General features: G+C 38.6%; 1 pseudogene; it reads right to left on the reverse strand.

Moving 5' to 3' along the window:
• Nucleotides 1-806: 806 nt before the first annotated feature.
• Nucleotides 807-11,395, reverse strand: LOC100455933 (starch-binding domain-containing protein 1-like; annotated as a pseudogene).
• Between the last annotated feature and the right edge of the window lie 9,116 nt (nucleotides 11,396-20,511).

The following is a 20,511-nucleotide window of genomic DNA, read 5'->3' on the forward strand; positions in this document are numbered from 1 at the left end:
TACCTATACTTCCCAGTCCTCTAAAAGGTGTCATTCAGGCCACTTCACTCAGCCCAGTCCCTAATCCCATTCATATTCCCTTTCCTCATGGGCTGCTTCTGTGCCTGACTTCCATCATGACTGGTTCTGATTAGGCCCCTGGTTTCTCTATCAGCCTTAGATCATTAAGACAAAAACATACTTGCTACCTTCAAACCCATGCCTGGCATGTAAAATCAAGCAAAAAATGTTGGGAAGTCTTGGAGTATCACTTCATATCCTTATTAATCACATCTAGACCACATTATTTTCTGATCACAGTTCCATATGGTGTTAACTATTTTTTAATATAAAATGTGCATGTAATAAAGAGTGTTTCTCAAGGTGTATCAATAGGCGATCAGCTATGTTTGAGTGAGCCTTATTTTGCTACTTTGGTCTAAGGATCACCTAAAGGCTTAAGCTTGAACCCTGTGCAGCTGGTTAGTTTCTTTGTTCCATGACCACAGTCCTTACCTGAAGCTTAGCCAAGTCACTCCCCAGGAGGATCAAGCCCTAAAGTAATAATGGATCCGTACAAATTCATCACTCAGTGATACTGGAGGGGGACAAAAAGTCCATGCTCACTGGAAGCATTATTTGCACACGTGTGTGTATATTAATATATTTTTTCTGCACATTACACAAATGCCATTGGCAAATTTGAAACAAGTCAGATGGCTAAATTTGGAGTCGCACTGCCTTTATCTTATTTAAAATTACTCAGTGCACTCCACAACCTCAGCATCTCCCACATTCTTCTACAGCCTCTGCAGTACTTTGCAAACTCAATGAGTGAATCCCCACCATGCGTGAACCACTTTATCCTCATGGCCATTCTCTAGGAATCTATTGCAGCATTTTTCCCAGCGGATAACTTTCCCATTCTCTACCAACATGAACTTCCACTCCACCACTGCAGCTGCTGGCAGGAAAACAGCATGAGACTAGAATGCACCCTTGCAATAGTAGGGTGTGATGTAAGTATTCCAACTCCCAAGACTCTCATGGTTTCCAGTTACTGCAATGAATTGCATATCATGCTTGTGATATAATGGATCTGGAACTTGACACCAATTTGCTGAGACTGAAGATATTGCTACTACCCTCTTTGTTTCCCGTGTACTCTTTCTTCCACAAGAGTACTTCTGCCATTATCCATTTCCTGCTTTAGGTTTAACCCTGGAGCCTCAGGACTGCCACCCAAACCAACATCTCCCCGAGAAGAGTGCCTAGACAACATTTTCCAGTTCTCATAGTCAGCCAAGTCCAATTGTGCTAGGCTCACTTCTTCTCTGGCTCTGTCTAGGAGCAAGTTGCTAGAAGGCAACTTCTCTGCAAAACACATAGCTGCTTTAGCAGATGTCTCTTGTCCTTTTTCAGAATCCCCATTCTCCTATAGGAGATTCAAGTCTTTCATTTCTTGAAGCTTCAGAATAACTCAAGTTACCAGTCTCAAAGGTAACTAGAGCTTCTGTGTCTGAAATCTGTCCAGCAGGAACATGTTCTCTTGAACCGTCACAGACGTTTCCATGCTGCTTCCTGCAGGTCTTTGGTTTTAGAAATCAAATGTCCACTGTTTTCTTGAAGATGCTCTGGTTTGGTGAACAGCTCCTGCCTGGAAGGTCCAGGGCTAAGTTCACCACTGACTCCCTGATTGCCTCCCAAAACCGCACCCTCCCCAAGAGAAGCATCCTTCTCTTGTTTTATGTCCCTGTCCTTCCTCATGTCCCTGTCCTTCTCCGTGTCCCCAGGCTGCCCTGCAGCAGCCAGACAAAAAGCATTCTGGCAAGACCCACTCCAAAAAGCAGTGCAGACAATATGGCACCAATGGCTGAGAGGCTGTGACTCCAGGAGACAATGGGGACCAGGACAGGGGCTCAGGTCACACAGGAAGAGCCACCCAAATTCTTTATTATATACTCCTATACAAAGAGGACTCATCTCTAAAATGAGGGGAATAATAATGCCCCTTGCATGGGCATTTCATAAAGATTAAAGTAATATGTATTTCTGGCATATAATGCTCATTCTTTGAGTGTTAGCTATTATTATTATCTTATGAATTTGTGGTCACTGAACTTCAAAACACATCCACTGCTAACTCTGTTGTAAGCACCTGAGCATAGGGGAAACATTTTATTCATTTTTATATACTTCATGGTAACTGTGTCTTGCATAAAAGGTTTTCAATACATATTTACTAGTTTATTTTTTAAATATATCTACATTTAAGGTTAGTGCATTTAAAATTAATATCTATTTGGCCTTATTTGATTTAAATGTCAGAACACCTTCATATGAGAGATCAGAGGGCAGCAGAAGCTGCATTTAAAACAATTTGAGCAATAGGTAACTTCAGGGCTACTCAAACACTGGGGAGAATAGACCTGACATCTTAATGAAAAAAATGCTTTATGCATTTCTGTCTACCCTTCTAAAGCTTTAAAGACATTTTCTCAGCATTGAAAAGAGTAAGTTCTATTATGAAAAAAGATTTAAAAGGTACTATCCTATCCTACATACCTGAAGAAAAAGTAATTTTTAAAATGCCATTTGCAACAACAACAAAACTATAAAGTACTTCAAATGAATTTACCAAAATGTGCAAGACACTGTAAATTTTTACTGAAAAGTATATCAGATTATGAGTGACAAGATTCAATATTTGTAAACATTCAATTGTCCACAAATTTATCTGTAAATTCAATGCAATTCTAATAAAAATTCCCAACTTATTTTTTATATAACTTGGCAGGATCATGCTAAAATTCATATGTAAGAGTAAATGCAGAGCAGTAATCAAGGTAATTTTGGAAACAAAGAATAAATTCTAGTTCTTTAATTTCTAATACCAAACTTTATTATAACAAGCAATATAGTAATGAAGTAAGAATAGACAAGTGGATCTTTGCAATAGAGCAGAAAGTACACATATACTGTATATGGAAATTTAGTATATGCTAAAGATGGCATTTCAAATCTGAGTAGACAATTATGTAATAAGTGGTGTTATATCAACTGGGTATCCATTGGTAAAAAGAAATAAAATATATTTTTTCATGCTAATTACAAAGTAAATTCCAATTAGATTAAAATCCTAAGGGTGAGATTAAAAATTGTATGAAAGTATTCGGCCGGGCGCGGTAGCTCACGCCTGTAATCCCAGCACTGTGGAAGGCCAAGGTGGGCAGATCACGAGGTCAGGAGATCGAGACCATCCTGGCTAACACGGTGAAACCCCGTCTCTACTAAAAATACAAAAACAAATTAGCCGGGCGTGGTGGCAGGCACCTGTAGTCCCAGCTACTTGGGAGGCTGAGGCAGGAGAATGGTGTGAACCCGGGAGGCAGAACTTGCAGTGAGCTGAGATTGCCCAGCCTGGGCGACAGAGCTAGACTCCATCTCAAAAAAAAAAAAAAAAAGAAAAGAAAAGAAAAAAAGTGTATAAAAGTGTTCAAAACAAATAAATGAAAATACATGCATGACACTGAGTAGATAGATCCTTCTTCGGATTTTTTTTAAGTCATAAGAGAAAGAACTGGTAAATTGACTACTTTAAAATAAAACTTTTATATGACAAATAATATACAGAAAGTTTTTTTTTTAATGGAAGACTAAGAGAAGATATATCAACATACAATAGATAAAATATTGGTTTCTGGATAGACAAAGGAAAAGTCTCTAAAAATGGAAGGAAGTACAAATAATCTAATGTAAAAATGGACCAAAATAAAAACCAAGTGGGCAATTGACAGAAGGGGAACAAAAATAGGGCATTAAACATATAGAAAACAATGCTCAATTCCATTAGAAATCAAGAAAATGAAAATTAAACAATCACTTACTCTTGTTATACCCTTCAGGTTGGCAAAAAAAAATTGTTTGATGTTATCAGCTCTAGCAGAGAGTATAGGTAAATGTGTATTCTCATAGCCAGCTAACAGGATTCTATATGGGGCATATCTTATGTTCTGGTAATTCTGTTTTTTTATGTTCCAGGTACGTAAGAGTGAGATTGGCAACACACTAAATGTCCACCAATAGAGGAATGGCCAAATAAGCACATCTTTACAATAGTTGATGTTTAAGTGGGTAATATGAGATATGTACTATATAAGATACACATACTGACATGGAAGATCTTGAACACAGACTGTTGGTGGAAAAAAGCAGTCGCAAAACTACACGTATAGAATGTAATCATTGTGTTTGTTAAAAATACGTATTTCCCCAAAATAGTATATATTTTCTACATGTACTAAATGTTTGTAACTGCATAAGTAAATATATTCAAGAATGCACACAGATTTTTCCTGTGCAGAGGGCACTAGGATTTCAGGAAGTAGGCAGAAAAGAATTTAGCCTTTCCTGTAACAATTTAATTTTTACAAGGTGAATGGTCTACTGTATTACACCTGTAATAGTAATAACTGGAGAAAATGTATCCTATCTCCTCCCTAGACTTTAGGGCACAGTTTACTGTATCCTTGGTTCATTATGATGTTAAACATTTAAAACTCTGTGAAGTCAGTTCTACAATTCTCATTCTACTGATAACCAGACATTGGATTATATTGGGCTTCACTGTTTTTTCCCAATTTCATTATTCAAGTTCCCTACATTGTGTTTAATGCATTCTTTAAGATATTTGTTATCTCACATTCTATTTTAGGAGGACAGAATGACAGAAAAGTTTTTGATGCCTAATTTTCTCCTTAGCCTTAATTCACTCGAATAATTCTCTTTCTCTCTCATGTTGTAATTCAAATGGATTTATCTTGAGAAATTGTCTTGAGGAAAAAGCATATATTTTTTGTATCCCAAGAGACTTCACAGAATTTTTTAAAAATTGCTTTTTTGTTTTTTTCTGTGCTTGTATTCGTACCCCAAATATTTCACAGTTATCTTCAGAAACATTGTGTACTTTAAGAGCTCAGCAAATGTTTTCCTAAAAAAAAGAGAGAGAGCACAAGCCATCAGCCCATTTGTTTCCCCTCTAGACCTAGGTGAAATCCATCTACTCTGATGCTCATAAAATGGGGACCCTCCTGTCCAGAATATCATTTCTCTATGAATATTTCTCTCATCCCTTTGATTTGCTTCCCTACTTTTGTCATTGCAGAGAGCTATCTTGAATCATAAAGAAAGCCCTATTTTTTTATATATCTGAAAAAGACAGGGATATAATTGAACTTTATCCACAGGTACAAAATAAAATAAGCCCATAATATAGCCATAATACTGGAAAAGAATAGAAAATGGTTCTGTTCTCATTATTTTAGGAAATAAGGCTTTAAGCAGCAAACAGCATATGAATCTGAACTGACAGGTAATATAAAATGAGCAGAAGGAGGCAAATAAGGTGTGAATCATCCCTAGGGTCATTTATCTCCAGGGAACAGGCTTCACATATTTCTGAGCTTCTGCTCCTTGGTGGGTAGGGGTAGGGGACAGAGCACCCACCAGCAAGCTTTACAAGCACTAAGAAGTGCCCACTGACCCTCTGGGTTGGTGGGCCTGCTGTCCTCCTTCTTTCCACACCAGAGAATTTCCCTGGGCCCTGATACTTTGAACCCTAACAAATGGTGCTATGGGTATTCATCCTAATCCATTTTAAACTCACAGGTTTCACAGCCACCTCAGCATCTCTTACTGTCTATTGAACTTATATGTCCAGTCACAGAGATGGCAGGATGTGGTAGTAAAAATGCCTTTTCTCCCTCTCAGGGCAACCCAGGGTCTCAAATCTGGCATACAAGTATCAAAGTGAAAAATGGAAGCAAGGAGAGGCATATAGGCAAAACAACAACAAAACACACACACACACAAAGAGGTGACAATAGCAGGAATGAAACCACCTTTGAAAAATTATGACAGTGAGACAAATCTGACATGACTGACTCCACCTTGCTTCTAACCTCACAAGCTAATGGTCTTTGCTCATTCCTGGGCACAGGCTAAGTTAACTACGGAAGGAATTTAGTTTATAGTTTAACTTCAAAAACAAAGATATTAGTCCCTTCCCAAAACTAACCCTCTCCTTTCTTGGGTATAAAAACCACCTTTGTAAAACTAACAAACTGGCCACAAGATTAGAATTATGGTTCAAGAGTCATGTAGTCAGAGGTCAAAAGATTTATAACCTCCCCAATTTCTCTTTTAGGTAACATCGCAATTGTAAAACCTAAGACTGATGTTTGAGGTATTTTTCAGACCTTGCATTTTGATGCTATGCCAGCACCATTTATTGAATAGGAACTCCTTTCCCAATTGCTTATTTTTTCCAACTTTGTCAAAGATTGGATGGCTGTAGGTGTTTAGGTTTATTTCTGAGTTCTCTATTCTGTTCCATTGGTCTATGAGTCTATTTTTGTACCCATACCATGCTTTTTTGGTTACTGTCTTCTTATAGTGTAGTTTGAAGTTGAGTAATGTGATGCCTCCAGCTTTGATCTTTTTGTTTAGGATTGCTTTGGCTATTAGAGCTCTTTTTTGGTCTCATATGGATTTTAGAACACTTTGAGTTCTGTGAAATATGAGATTGATAGTTTGATAGGAATAGCATTGAATCTGTAGACTTCTTTGGGCAGTGTGGCTATTTTATAATATTGATTTTTTTCCTATCCATGAGTGTGAGATGTTTTTCCATTTTTTTGTGTCATCTCTGATTTCTTTCAGCAGTTTAATGGCTCTTCCTTAGAGAACTTTCACCTCCTTGGTTAGGTGTATTCATAGGGTTTTCTTTCTTTCTTTTTTTTTGGCTATTGTAAATAGGATTGTGTTCTTGATTTGGATCTCAGTTTGAACACTATTGATATATAGAAATAGTACTAATATTGTACATAAATTTTGTATCCTGAAACTTTACTAAAGTGGTTTATCAAGACTAGGAGCCTTTTGATGGAGTCTTTAGGGTTTTCTAAGTATAAAGCCATATAAGTAAAGAGAGATAATTTGAATTTTTCTTTTCCTATTTGGATGACTTTTATTTCTTTCTCTTGCTAATCGCTCTGGCTAAGACCTCCATTACTATGTTGATTAGCAATGGTGAAAATGAGCATACTTGTTTTATTCCAGTTCTCAAGGGGAATGATTCTAGTATTTGCCCATTTAGTATGATGTTGACTGTGGGTTTGTGATAGATGGCTCTTATTATTTTGAGGTATGTTCCTTTGATGCTTACTTTCTGGAGGGTTTTTATCATGAAGCGATGTTGGATTTTATCACAAGTTTTCTCTGAGTCTATTGAGATAATCAGATGGTTTTTGTTTTTAATTATGTTTACGTGGTGAATCACATTTATTTATTTGTGTGTTCTGAACCAACCTTGCATCACAGGAATAAAGTCTACTTGATCATAGTAAATAAACTCTTTGATGTGCTGCTGGATTTGGTTTGCTGATATTTTGTTGAGGATTTTTTTTTCTTTTTGCCTGTGTTCATCATGAATATTGGCTTGTAGTTTTCTTATTTTTTTGTTGTATCTTTGCCAGGTTTTGGTATCAGAGAGATGCTGGCTTCAAAGAATGAATTAGGAAGGAGTCTCTTCTCGATTTTTTGGAATAGTTTCAGTAGAAGTAGTACCAGCTCTTCTCTGTACATCTGGTAGGATTCAGCTGTGAATCCATCTGGTCCAGGGTTTCTTTTGGTTGGAAGGATTTTTATGAATGATTCCATTTCAAAACTCAATGTTGGTCTGTTCAAGGATTCAATTTCTTCTTGGTTCAGTCTTGGGAGGGTGTATGTGTCCAGAAGTTTATCCATTTAGTCTAGATTTTCTAGTTTGTGTGCATGGAAGTGTTCATGATAATCTCTGGGACTCTTGTATTTCTGTGGTATCAGTTGTAATGTCACCTTTGTCATTTCTGATTGTGTTTATTTGTATCTTCTCTCTTTTTTCTTTGTTAATCTACTTAGCAGTCTATCAATATTGTTTCTCCTTTCAAAAAGCCAACTTTTGGTTTGTTGATTCTGTGTATGGATTTTTTGTCTCAACTTCAGTCAGTTCTGCTCTGATTTTAGGTATTTCTTTTCCTCTGCTAGCTTTGGGGTTAGCTTACTCTTATTTTTCTAGTTCCTCTAGGTGTAATGTTCGATCATTAATTTGAGATCTCTCTAAGTTCTTGATGTAGGTATTTAGAGCTATTAAATTTCCTCTTGACACTGCTTTTGCTGCATCCTAGAAATTTTGATATGTTGTGTCTCTGTTTCCATTTATTTCAAACTTTTTTGATTTCTGCCTTAATTTCATTGTTTACCAGAAGTCATTCGGGAGAAAGTTGTTTAATTTTTATTTAATTGTGTAGCTTTGAGAGATCTTCTTGGTATTGATTTTTATTTTTATTCCACTGTGGTCTGAGTGTATAGTTCATATAGTTTTGAATTTTTGAATTTATTTATTCCTTTATGGCAGAGCATGTGGTCAATCTTAGAGTATGCTCCATGTACAGATGAGCAGAATTTATATTCTGTGACTGATGGGTGGAGTAGTCTGTAAATGTTTATTAGGTCCAATTGGTCAAGTGTCAAATTTAAGATCAGAATTTCTTTGTTAGTTTTCTGCCTTGATGACCTGTCAAATGCTGTCAGTGGAGGTGTTGAAGTCCTCCACTATTATTGTGTGACTGTCTTTTTGTATGTTTAGAAGTACTTGTTTTATGAATCTGTGTGCTCCAATGTTGGGTCGGTATATATCTAGGACAGTTAAGTCTTCTTCTGGTATTGAATTCTTTATCATTATGTAATGCCCTTCTTTGTCCTTTTTTACCGCTGTAAGTTTAAAGTCTATTTTATCTGATATAAGAATAGTGACTCCTGTTCTTTTTTGTTTTCCATTTGAGTGATAGATTTTTCTCCATCCCTTTACTTTGAGACTAGGGGTGTCATTACATGTCAGATGGGTCTCTTGAAGATAGCAGATGAATGGGTCTTCCTTTTTTTTTATCCAACTTGCCACTCTGTGCCTTTTAAGTGGGGTGTTTAGACCATATACATTCAAAGTTAATATTAGTATGTGAGGTTTTGATCCTATCATAGAGTCATTAGCTGGTTGCTTTGTAGTTTGTATTGTATAATTGCTTTATAGCATCTCCAGACTATGTACTTAAGTGTGTTTTTGTGGTAGTAGGTATTGTTCTTTCTTTTCCATGTTTAGACCTCTCTTGAGGATCTCTTGTTAGGCCAGTCTAGTGGTAATGAATTGCCTTAGCAATTGCATGTCTGGAAAAGGTTTTATTTCTCCTTCACTTATGAAGCTTAGTTTGGTGGACTATAAAATTCTTGTCTGGAATTGCTCTTATTTAAGAATGTTGAAAATAGGCCCTCAAACTGTTGTAGCTTGAAAGATTTCTGCTTAGAAGTTTTCTGTTAGCCTTATTGGGTTCCCTTTGTGTGTGACCTGATCTTTTCTGTTGCCTTTACAATTTTTTCTTTAGCATTGACCTCGGACAGTCTGGCGACTATATTCCTTGGTGATGTTCGTTTTGTACAGTATCTTGCAGGTGTTCTCTGGATGTCTTGTACAGGATGCCTACCTCTCTGGCAAAACTGGAAATATTTTATTGGATTATTACCTCGAATATATTTTCCAGGTTGTTTACTTTTTCTCCTCTCATAGGAATGCCATTAATTCATAGGTTTTGTTGCTTTACATAATCCCATATTCCTTGAAGATCTTATTCATTTTTAAAATTCTTTTTTCTTTATTTTTGTCTGACTGGGTTAGTTTAAAAGATCGGTCTTCTAGCTCTAAATTCTTTTTTCTGTTTGGGCTAGTCTATTGATAAAGGTTTCAATTGTACTTTGAAATTCCTTAAGTGAGTTTTTCAATTCCAGAAGCTCGGATTGATTTATTTTTAAGATGTTTATATCTGCCTTCATTTCCTGGATTGCTTTAGAAGTTTCTTCGTGTTGATTTTCAACCTTGTCCTGGATCTCACTGGGCTTCCTTGTAATCCATGCTTTGACTTCTTCATCCTTCCTTTCTGAGTTTTCATTTTGATTACAGACTGTTGCTGGATAGCTAGTGTGATCCTTTGATGGTGTCACAGCACTCAGATTTTTCATGGTGCTAGAATTAATGCACCGGTTCCTTCTCATCTGAGGTCACTGACACTTCTAAATTTTGTCATTATTTTCATGTAGACAGGATTTGTTTTTCCTTTCTCTCTTTTCCTGTGTTATTATTTTCTTCCCCTTTGCCCATGTCCCTAGGGGATATGACTTTAGAGAATGTTGGGTAGAATCTTTTGGCTTCATTTCAATATCTCTATGCACTTCTGTCAGCCAGTTTTATATTGCGCAGTTCAACCTACAGACAAGTTAATCGTTCTAATGAGTAAGAGCCAGATGTGGCCAACATAGATGGGTATGTGTTTAATCCTTGTTTACTGGAGAAGGTCTCTGTTTCTGGAGGCAAATGGCAGATCTGTGGAGTTCACAGTGGCCTGAGCACCCTGCTCAGCACCATAGCTGAGGGATAAAGATGGTTGGGGCTAGACCAGGCCTGCTTACAGGTCACCCAATGGCAGGCACAAGAACCAGCACCAAGGGGGGTCCAATGCACAGCCACCAAGTGCCCAGAGGTGTGTCTAGGTGTGCCTTGGGGCTGAAGAGGAACTCTTTGGCTTCAAGTTCTCTGCACAGGGAATGCAGCCACCTAAATTCCAAATCCAGGAGAATGACTGCTCTGGATGCCTGGAGCTCTGCCTGGGCATGGAGTGTAGAGGGCCCCATTCCACCACAATCTCTGCATAGGGAGGGTGGAGTGTTTCAGGCTGCTTACCCAGGTGATGCGCTCCAAATGCTTACAGATCAGCCTGGGCATGGGACAGAGATGGCACCATTGCACCACAATCTATGCATAGGACGACTGGGCAACTCAGGCTGCTGGTGTAGGTGGGTGGGAGATCCAAATGCCTGGAGATCTGCTGGAAGTAAAGTGGAGAGGGCCCTGCTGTACCACATTCTATGTACAGGAAGGGTAGGGTGGCTCTAGCTGCAGATCCCATCAAGGGGGTGCTCTAACTGCCTGCAGATCTGCCTGGATATGGAACAGAAGAGGCCCCATGGCACCCCAATCTATGCACAGGAAGGGTGGAGCAGCTCAGGATGCTAACCCCGAAGAGTGGGTGCTCTGAATGCTTGGAGATCACCCTGGGTGTGGAGTAGAAAGGACTCTACTACATCACAATCTCAGGGGAGCAGGCTGGGGCACCCAGCAATGGCACATGTAGATCAGTTCCAGGTCCCCAAACTGGCCCTGGCTGCCCATCTTCTCACCAAGGAGAAACTGGCTATCAGCACTCTCCTCCTGCACCAGACCTGTGATCGGGGAGAGCACAATTCCAGTTCCTACAGCTTGGGTGCTTTCCATGCTTGTTCTGGCTGTGGAGGCTCCTACTCAGCTCCAGAGCAGGAGCTCCAATCTCTAGTCCAAGACTAAAATGCTGTATGGCCATGGTGCCAGGCTACCAAATAATGACTGATGTTGTATGCACCCAGATTAAAAATGGTGCCACAGTCTCCAAATCAGGCCTGGGAAAATGCCTGCAACTTTGTCTGGTGTCCTTCCCTTTCAGTGTCTCCAAGCCTCTCTCCAAGTTGGCACCAAGGCTTTGGAGGAACAAAGTGCTCTCCCTTAGCCTGGTTGTATGGATCCCCAGTGGAAAGGTGAGTCACAGAGGGAGGCTTTCTACCTCCTCCTGTCCTGTTCTGGGTCTTCACTCACTTTTGTCAGACAAATGCCATCATCGGGGCAACTTGCCCACCTTCTCCTCCCTGGCACCTGGGATGAGATGTCCTTCACTATTCTGGTGGATTCCTGTTTTCCTTCTTGAATTAAAGCCCACAGAGTTGATCTTTATGACTGATTTTGCTATTTCCAAGTGGCTAAGGCACCCTGAAAACTTCTAATCAATTATCTTGGGGAAAAAAAAAAAAAAAAACCTCTGTTTTACAACACTACACAGAGCTCTGCAACTGACTCAAGCATGCAGTTTGTCCCACAAATAGGATTGTCAGACTGACATCACGTAGTCGTTTGAACTAAAGGTGCCTAAACATATTCCCAGGAGTATTTGCCATAAAGCAGAACCTCATAATATAATCAACAATAAAGTACAATCTCTGTTAGCATTATGGCCTTTCCATCTTATTTTCCTGTAGTGTCTACATTTCTGAAGAATTGATTTAGATAAAACAATCAACATTTGTATAGCACTTTATAATAGGCAGAGCGCTTCAAATATGCGAGTTTATTGATTCACTTAGTAAACTGAACTACAAGTGGATTCTATAGTGTTCAGGTTTGTGTTTATGGGTACTGTGTGGATGTATAAACCTCTTAAACTCCCTTAATCTCATGCTTTTGGATTCTACTATGATTTTTCTGGAACAGAAGAGACCCTTTTCTCTGATATTCTGATATTCACAAGAACTTTATTACTGTAAAGAAACATTATTCCCTGCTATGACTAAACTCTTACACATGGAGACAATGGGTAATAATTTTAAATAGTGGGAAGTGGAAAATTATGGTACTCGATGTGAAAGTAGCCTAATGATTACACCTTTTATCTTTAGCTCCAAGGTTTATGAGTTACAGTTGAAATGAAAGTGAAGCTATCCTTTATTATTATCTGAAGTAGGATATTAAAATATAAAGCTGTCCTCATAAGGTGTTTTGTTTTAGCTTTTTACTTAGGAGGTAGTATAGCACCTTCTTTAAGAATGTAAACTCTTGGTTAAGAATCTAGGCTTCCCGGGTTTGAATCGCAGTTTCACAGCTTTATTAGTTAAATACTCTCTTGGGCAAGTTGTTCAAGCACTTGAAATCCAATTTCTTCATCTCTAACATGAGCATCAGAGCAGCGCTCTTCATAGAATCACAGGGAGAATTGAACAAGATCATCTATGAGGAGCTCTTGGCTTAGTGCCTAGACTCTGTGAGCTCTGTTTATGTGGTCTGTTGTTAAAGCATTTTACAGTCGAAAAGAAAGAATCACATCAGCTGAATGGGAAGCTGAAATTCTATCCTTTTCTTGCACGTTATAGACTGCTTTTATTTCTATTTTTCCTTCTAGGAAGAGAGGGAAGAGGCTGTTCATGTCATTTAGTTATGGAATCTAACAGTTTATTTCAGCAGTACCCAACCTTTTTGGTACCAAGGACTGGTTTCATGGAAGACAATTTTTCCATGACTAGGGGGTAGGGGATGGTTTTGGAATGAAAATGTTCCACCTCAGATCATCAGGCATTAGATTCTCAAAAGGAGCATGCAACCTAGATCCCTCATATGAGCAGTTCACAATAGGGTTCATGCTCCTGTGAGAATCTAATGCCACTGCTGATCTGACAGGAAGCGGAGTTCAGGTGGTAATGCTCACTCGCCTGCCTCTGACCTCCTGTTGTGCAGCCTGGTTCCTAACAGGCCATGGACCAGTATTGGTCTGTGGCCCAGGGGTTGAGGACTCCTGGTTTATTTGACTTAATGAGTTTGCCAGGGTGGTAGATTTCCTGTTGCTGTTTGCTTGCTTGTTTCTTTGTTTTTACTTAGATTCAGCCAGGAATAATAATTTAATTCTGGCCCAGTATGCTCTTCCTTAAAGCATAGTAAGTTTTCTGTCAAATATGTATGAAAATGAGATTTTTTAATATCCTGCTTTGATTTTGCTATGTAATAAAAGATCTCTAAACTTAGAGGCTTAAAAATAATCATTTATTAGCTGATGATTCTGTATGTCAAGCAATTTCATCTGGGTGTTGCTAAGCAGTTCCCCTGCTAGTCTCACCAGGGTTCACTCATGCTATTGCAGCTGGCTGGTGGATTGGCCAGGAGTTGGTCTTGTACGTCTGGTGGTCGGCTGTGGTAACAGAGTGACTGGCCACGTGTCTCCAGTGTCCAGCTGGGCTTTTTCACATGACAACTGGGTTCCAAAAGCACTAAGGTAAAGAACAAGTCCCAGTGCACAAGCATTTGTCAGACCTGTGCTCATGCCATGCTTGCTAATGTCCTGTTGGCCAAAACAAGTCATATGGCCAAACCAAGATTCAAAGAATGGAGAAATAGACTCCACCTCTTGATGGGAGGAACTGCAAATATAGTGTTATCATTTGTTCCTTAGTATTGAATTATAATCTTCTTTAGAGAAAATTAAACCACATTATTACAGATAGCATGAACATACGGAGTAATAAAGAGAATCTACCAGGCTGAAGTACTGTGTGTAACTTAATGTTGGGGTTGGGATTATGTTCAATTCACATAAGTAAGTCATAGTCCTTTGGCTCAAGGACACTGTAGAAATGAGATAACACACGCAGAAGGCCACACTACAAGGCAGTTTGTGATCAACATTATGAGAATGACCCAGCTAAGAGTTATCAGAGTTCTCTAAAGAAAGAAATCCCTGGTTCCCGTGGGAAATAGAGGATGAGAAAATTCCTTGGGGGAGGTGAGGCTTAAATAGGGCTACAGAAATGGCAGGATTTGCAAATACAATTTAAAATGTAGTATATGCCAAGGGCGGGGGGGGGTGGTGTCAAGTTCAAGGATATTAACATGGGCGTGAAGTCTGCATATTTAAATATAGTGAAGATGCCCTAATGGGTTGGCAGAGGTGAGACAGCAAAATGCATTTGAGATTCATAGTTGACCAATTGCTTTCCATGCCTAAGTTAAACCTAGAAATGGAATCAAGGATTTGGGGTCTCTAAAGGTCAGACTGCTATTCCTAAAGCATTGTTCCCACTCTTTTCCTCTTTTGCTCATTGAAAAATCTTTGATGGCTGCCTTTTCTTTTCTACTTTTTTTTTTTTTTTTTTTTTTTTGAGACAGAGTCTCACTCGTTGCCCAGGCTGGAGTGCAGTGGCACCATCTCGGCTCACTGCCAACTCCGCCTCCTGGGTTCACGCCCATTCTCCTTCTTCAGCCTCCTGAGTAGCTGGGACTATAGGCACCCGCCACCATGCCCTCCTAATTTTTTGTATTTTTAGTGGAGACGGGGTTTCTTCATGTTAGCCAGGATGGTCTCCATCTCCTGACCTCGTGATCTGCCCTCCTCAGTCTCCCAAAGTGCTGAGATTATAGGCATGAGAATGGCTGCCTTTTCTACATAGAATAGAGTTTGTTCCACAGAACTTGGTGTCAAATGTGGTTTTGTGATATGTCTCAGATCATATTTCCAGTCTTCTCTCTCACCACTTCCTATTCCATTTAAAAATTTTTTCTCAGGAGTGGTATTCATTAAAAATTAAGTGTAGAATCTCTCTTTGCCTGGTTTAAAAATTTTAAAGCCTATTTTATTTTCAAAGTTAATGTTGGGCTTTGAGTAATAGCATTAGTGAGTTCTAGTCCCTTAGAAGCAGAATTTGGAATGAAATTACAAATGTTCTTTGAGAAAATAATCAAAGGTAGCTACCATCTAGCTTTTATTTTACATTTTAAGTATTTTGCTTAAAGTTTTTTTTTTTTTACTACATAGGTTCCAGCAAAGGATGGTGTATTAGCCCGTTCTCATGCTACTAATAAAGACATACCTGAGACTGGGTAATTTATAAAGGAATGAGGTTTAATTGACTCACAGTTAGTTCAGCATGGCTAGGGAGGCCTCTGGAAACTTATAATCATGGCAGAAAGGGAAGCAGACACATCCTTCTTCACATGATGACATAAAGGAGAAGTGCCATGCATAGAGGGTGGAAAACCCCTTAAAAAACCATCAGATCTCATAAGAACTCACTCACTATCACAAGAACAGCATGGAGGTAACCACCTCCACAATTCAATTACCTCCCACTGGGTCCTTCACATGACATATGGGGATTATGGGAACTACAATTCAATGAGAGATTTGGGTGGGGACACAGCCAACCCATATCAGATGACCTGCCATCAGTCAATATTGAGTTTCCCACTGAGTACTCTGCACTGTCCAGGATTTATTTTTACATCCTATCTCCTGTTTGTCTGGACTATCTGAACATTTATTGCTTAAAAATTATGTGAGTTTGTGAACTTATCCTAGTATTTAGGCAGTAAGTGACAGGATATGTCCTCTTCAGCATATAGTATAATAAAAATTAAGAATATTTACTAGCAAATACTTTCTAAATGAAGTAGTAAAGCAAAAGGAATTTTTCTAATGCTTGAAGTTGTGAGGTATTTCTTGACAGGCAATGTTGAATTTTTTTAAATAACAAAATCACATTTTCTCAAGAACCAAAACAAAGTTTGATAAAGCAGTCTCTTGACTTTGCCAGGTCATTGAGTGTGGCAGTGAAATTTTGGTGTAAAATTTATTAAAATAATGTGATTTTTTAAGTGAATTCTCAAAATTCTAGAATGGAAGATGCTTTGTATGTAAATTTAGATCTGCTTACTATTTCTGAACAAAATAAAATGGGGAAAATCAAGGACTCTCACCTAAGAGTAGGCAGCCTCAGGCCTCTGCGTGACCTTTTTTTCTCTAAATTGCTGTGGAGTTAACACAGTCTGAGGGAAACTCTGTAATACAATCCTATTACTGCTCTTTTTACATTTAGTTTACTTTTATATTTTAGAGGGATGAAATCTTGCTATGTTGCCCAGGCTGGTCTCAAACTCCTGGGCTCAAGCAATCCTCCTGCCTCAGCCTCCCAAAGCATCGGGATTACAGGCATGAGCCACTGCTTCTAGCTCAATGATTGCTCTTTTGACATAAAAATTCCAGCCATTTTGGTACAATTTATTCTGGACTTCTCAAGAAATTTGATTCACTGTTTCTAAAAAGAAAATAGGTTTAGTAACCCAGTCCTCTGGAAAAGTTCAGCTACATCCAGTATCCCATGTTTTGGACTCAACACAGGAAGATGAAAAGGCCATTCATGTGGATTTCTATCAGCTCGGATGTTTGCAGGCACAATGAATTTCCAGAGCACATCATGTTTAAGGGGAAGCTTAAAATAATTGCGCCAAAAGCATTGTCCAAGGGAGCTCCTTTTCTTGCAGCCAGTTCTGAAAAAATGTCTTTCTTTTTTGCTTAAGTACTATTCTGTTTAAGAATCTTTTCTCTACCATTAAATTTAGCCAAATTGTACGCTTTTGTCTGTGAATTTTTGATGTTAATAGCAAAGAAGAGTTTCCAATTCTGAGATCTGTTTGAGCCAAATTTTGAACAAATATTTATATGCAATATTTGTTCCCCATCTCTGAAATAGTAGGATATGTATGATAATGTAATTATTTGTTTGTTTTTAATGGAGGTAGGATAGCCCTGGAAAATGGAAAATGGCACCTGGGTGCAGTGACACTTTGGGCTGCCAAGGCGGGCAGATCACCTGAAGTTGAGAGTTCAAGACCAACCTGGCCAACATGGCAAAACCCCGTCTCTACTAAAAATACAAAAATTAGCCAAGTGTGGTGGCAGGTGTCTGTAACCCAGCTACTCAAGAGGCTGAGGCAGGAGAATTGCTTGAGCCCAGGAGGCAGAGGTTGCAGTGAGCCAAGATCATACCACTGCATTCCAGCCTGGGCAACAGAGCAAGACTCTGTCAAAAAAAAAAAAAAATTAAAATAACAAACAAAGCCTTAATAATTTTTTATATTAAGATGTATATAAACATATAGTTTATACTATGTATACTACAATTCTCCAGGCTTGATATTAGCTTCTAAATATATAGATTTACCTCATATTTTGGTCACGTATATATCAGATACTCCTCCCACGCTTAAAAAGTTTTCGTGTGCTTTGGTTTGATTTGTTTTGGTTTGGTTTTCACACAAATGAGCCAAGCTATGGCCAATGATGCAAATTAAAAACAAAGGTATCAGTGAATTATAGAAAGGTATCCTACAGGAACACAACCTATGTATTAGACACAAATTGGCAAAAAAAAATGTAATTTCTACATCTCTCAAAGCCTGTTTTTTTTTCATGGGCCCCTACTCCATTGGATATCAGGAGAAAAAATAATTTAATCCAATCTGATAAATTCCGTTCTATCTAATCCTTTAAGCAGTTTTAAGGAAACTCCGTAACAACAGGATAACTGCTCAGACCTTCAGATTTTCTTCTCCCTCACTCTTCACGATATCACCCAGGTGTGTAAGAAAGGGATTCTGTAATATCATGATGATTTTGAGACTTGACTTAATCCTGGTGCTGTCTTCTGCCTCCTCTCTTCTCTACAGCATTAGCACCCTGTCCACCTTGTTCTTGGGTATTATGAAGGTAAGCAAAAACATTTAGAATTTTCCCTGTTGCCAAAAGGGAAAGAGACTTCATCTCCTCCTCTCTTTTTTAAAGCATTTCCATAATAAACCTAATATCTATGAATCCTTCCTCTCCTCCTTTGATGTGTATGTCAATCTTTGCAAAGGCTAAGTAAGCTTTTTGCCAGCTTCAAAAGCCAGAAATGTTTTGCTTAAGGTCTTGGAACCCATCTCTTCTGAAATATGAATATTGAGAAACACAGCAACCCTATCCCCTCATCACTGTGGAAGATTAGTTTAGGTGCCCTGCTCCAAGCTGTCACCACCTATTTGTCACAGAGGCGCATAGACTCTAAAACAAGGAATCTAAGCAGAGGAAACTTTAAGGAACCAGACAAGAGTGCTATACACATCTTAATTTAAGGCATAAACATTCATTTGCAAAAACTTAAGACAATTATTTTATTTTGAACAGGTAAATGGTGTAAGTAACTGAGAGTGTGTCCCATAATAGGCTTTCTCCCCAACACTTTGGCTCAAGGAAATTGTGGGATTGGGGCTAGGAAGTGTCCTTTATCTGGTTATTTTTGTTATCTACATTATACCGTATAGTACAGAGATGTAACTGACTTATATTTGACTTATAAGCTAATAATAATATTCAGATAAAATATGCTAAGTAGTTATAATTTGGGAGATTAAGCTATCACTCAGATCACAGTTAATGCATATATTACTGCAGTTCTACTAAACCAGGGGTTCCCAGCCCCTAGACTGCAGACCAGTACCAGTCTGTGGCCTGTTAGGAACCGGGCCACACACCAGGAGGTAAGTAGTGGGTGAACAAGAATTACCACCTGAGTGCTGCCTCTTGTCAGATGAGTGGCATTAGATTCTCATAGGAGCATGAACCCTATTGTGTACTGCACATGCGAAAGATCTAGGTTGCTTGCTCCTTATAAGAATCTAATGCCTGATGATCTGAGGTGGAAGAGTTTCATCATGAAACCCCCTATGCCATCCATGGAAAAATTGTCTTCCGCAAAGCTGGTCCCTTGTGCCAAAAAGGTTGGAGACAATTGTACTAAATAAAACACTAGTCTTGATTCAGTTAGAGTCTCAGTCTCAATGAGTTTCAAACATGATTTATCCACATTTTCACAGTTTAAGACAAAATCAATTTTATTGTTCCACCAAAAAACTGCTCAAACACAAATTCAAAAGCTAGCAGAAGACAAGAAATAACTAAGATCAGAGCAGAACTGAAGGAAATAGAGACACAGAAAACCCTTCAAAAAATCAATGAATGCAGGAGCTGGATTTTTGAAAAGATTAACAAAATAGACCTCTAGCCAGACTAATGAAGAAGAAAAGAGAGAAGAATCAAATAGACACAGTAAAAAGTGATATAGGGGATATCACCACTGATCCCACTGAAATACAAACTACCATCAGAGAATACTATAAACACCTCTATGCAAATAAACTAGAAAATCTAGAAGAAATGGATAAATTCCTGGACACACATACCCTCCCAAAACTAAACCAGGAAGAAATCAAATCCCTGAATACACCAATAACAAGTTCTGAAACTGAGGCAGTAATTAATAGCCTACCAACCAAAAAAAAAAAAAAAAAAAGCTCAGGACCAGACAGATTCGCAGCCGAATTCTACAAGAGGTAAAAGAGAAGCTTCCTTCTGAAGCTATTCCAAACGATAGAAAAAGAGGGACTTCTCCCTAACTAATTTTATGAGGCCACCATCATCCTGATACCAAAACCTGGCAGAGACACGGCAAAAAGAGAAAATTTCAGGTCAATATCCCTGACGAACATCGATGTGAAAATCCTCAATAAAATACTGGCAAACCGAATCCAGCAGCATATCAAAAAGCTTATCCACCATGATCAAGTTGGCTTCATCCCTGGGATGCAAGCCTGGTTCAACATACGCAAATCAATAAATGTAATCCATCACATAAACAGAGCCAATGATAAAAACCACATGATTGTCTCAATAGATCCAGAAAAGGCCTTCGATAAAATTCAACACCCATTCATGCTAAAAACTCTCAATAAACTAGGTATCGATGAAACATATCTCAAAACAATAAGAGCTATTTCTGACAAACTCAAAGCCAATATCATACTGAATGAGCAAAAGCTGGAAGCATTTCCTTTGAAAACCATCACAAGACAAGGATGCCCTCTCTCACAACTCCTATTCAACATAGTATTGGAAGTTCTGGCCAGGGCAATCAGGCAAGAGAAAGAAATAAGTAGTATTCAAATAGAAA

The sequence above is a fragment of the Pongo abelii genome, chromosome 10, assembly GCF_028885655.2.
Source record: "Pongo abelii isolate AG06213 chromosome 10, NHGRI_mPonAbe1-v2.0_pri, whole genome shotgun sequence".
In the NCBI taxonomy this organism is placed as follows: Eukaryota; Metazoa; Chordata; class Mammalia; order Primates; family Hominidae; genus Pongo; species Pongo abelii.